Source organism: Mus caroli, chromosome 7, assembly GCF_900094665.2.
Source record: "Mus caroli chromosome 7, CAROLI_EIJ_v1.1, whole genome shotgun sequence".
In the NCBI taxonomy this organism is placed as follows: domain Eukaryota; kingdom Metazoa; phylum Chordata; class Mammalia; order Rodentia; family Muridae; genus Mus; species Mus caroli.
The window spans coordinates 57,512,683-57,514,815 of record NC_034576.1 but is presented as its reverse complement, the minus strand read 5'-3'; the positions used below and the strand labels follow the sequence as shown (position 1 = coordinate 57,514,815).

The 2,133-nt window shown below is 46.9% G+C and overlaps 1 non-coding gene across 1 annotated transcript; it reads right to left on the bottom strand.

Moving 5' to 3' along the window:
* Positions 1-1,365: 1,365 nt before the first annotated feature.
* On the bottom strand, positions 1,366-1,507 carry LOC115031638. Its single transcript, XR_003837307.1, has one exon. It is a non-coding gene; the product is annotated as a small nucleolar RNA SNORA48 (small nucleolar RNA).
* Between the last annotated feature and the right edge of the window lie 626 nt (positions 1,508-2,133).

Here is a 2,133-nt window from a genome sequence, read left to right as displayed (position 1 = left end):
GCAATGAGTCATTAGTCTGATTCAAGACCTCTGGCTTCTGTGATACCATCAATATTGGATTGTCACCAGGATATCCTCCCCAGGGTAACCTGTGTCATGGAAATCCTGAAGTTTTCGACCAGCAGGACTGGTCCTTTCACAAATTCCAACCATTCACAGTTAATAGAGATTTGAGGGTGGACCAACTCAGAGTCCTGGATCTAGGCTTGAGTGGTATCTGATCTGGTCAGTAAGCAGGCTCTCCCTTATTCACACCACCAGAATAAGCTCTCCAAAACTACTCTGACTAAGTCACCCAGTACCACCGTGCGTCAGAGGCAGGGTCAGTTCTCTAGCTCTAATGCCCTTGGGGCTGGCTTTCCCAACTACCAGAGGTACTGGGTGTTGGAGGCTGTGGCACATAACCCCTCTACCCATGCCACTTCATAGCAGATGAGTGGCCTGTCAACTCTCCTGTATTCTCATCCTCGGGGATGAATCACCTGAACCACAACCATCCAACAAGGCCAGCTCTACTATGTTGATCAGGCAAGGTACAGAAGGTCAGGACTCCAGACTACTGCAGCTGGTCAGGGTTAGAGACAGCTCACCTGCTCTCTTTACCCCATGATCAGCTCAGCTCTCCCAACTGCCTCAGGTGGCAAGGATTGAAGGGCATCCCCCTCACTCACCTCATGACAGGAGTGGCAGGGCCAGATCTCCCTCCCTCCCTTACTTCCTTGGGGCCAGCTCACCCACACCCCTGCCAGCATGGCCAGCTCTCTACTCTGCTGTCCAGTCAAGGTGCAGAGCCAGCTTTCCTGAAAGCTGCTGCTGGTGAGAGATTGGGACAGTTTTCAAGAACGCAGCAGGCAGTGAGAGGCAGGACCAGTTGTTCATACCTCCTAGACACCCACGTGGTTCCCAGCAGCTGCCCGAAACAGGGACATCACCATGTTCTCTAGTGGTAATATGAGCCACCCATGGACACCACCCTGTGCCGAATAGCCATAGACCCAGACACAGGTCTTAGTGGCAGCTTGACATGGCCCCTCATAGTGGAGCTGGCCACTGACAACAGGCTCCTCCTCTCCACCCTTGACTCTCCAGTTCCATCTCTCTTCATAATATTCAAGCTGTTTCACTTCTCCTTCTCACCCATCTGACCCCACCACGTAGATACACACTATGATGGCTACCACTGCAGGCTGGACACAAGGCTGGCAGCCTGGGTGACATCTTGCTTCTGTGTAGTGGGTGTCTAAGGCACATCTGTGCTGTGTAGTGGAAGGTAGGTCTGTGGATGGCATGGCAGTCAGCTTGTCTCTGTCTGTCTTCCTCCTCCTGTGCTACATTGCCTGGATATGATTTGGTTTGATTTGATTTTTATGAGTCCTAGGCATAAAACAGCTTTGGTCACCAAGCCAGGCATCAAGCTAGGATGAACAAGCCACTGCCATCTGTACTGTCCCTGACTGATATAGGAACAACACCACCAATAGTGTCTCTTTGCTCATTGCCAATGGGAGCTGTTGGCACTTTTAGGTTTGTGTGGCAATAAACTAGTGGCCTGTTAAAGTAATACATTCCTAAAGGTTTTCCTTGGTTGTCACAAGGTCAGACACAGAGGTGGGCTATAAATGACACAACTAAAGGAAGTAAGACAGCCCAAGTGATTCAGTTGTGTATCTGTAGCACTTTAGCTTCACAATCACAAAATCTTAATTAAGCTGGGCATGGTAGCACTTGGAAGGCAGAGACAGGCAGATCTCTGTGAGTTAGAGGTTAACCTGAACTATGTAGAGAAACCCTACCTTGACACACACAAACACACACACACACACACACACACAACAAATAAGCAAGCAAATTATATTCCCATCAACCAAACTAGCTTATAGAACCTGTAATATGGCTATGTTTGTTTTGTTTTATTTTGTTTCTCTGGGACCTTTAGTTCAATACCAAGGTAATACTAAAGAGGTACAAATACCTCTTTTTAATTGATATATGTGATTTAAAATACACTTGCAAAGGAAAATTTCCTCATTTAATTACTGGGAGAATTAAGGCAAGCACACCAAAAATAATTACATATTTTAACTGATTTATGTGACTTAAAATATACTTGTGAAGGAAAATTTCCTCATTTAA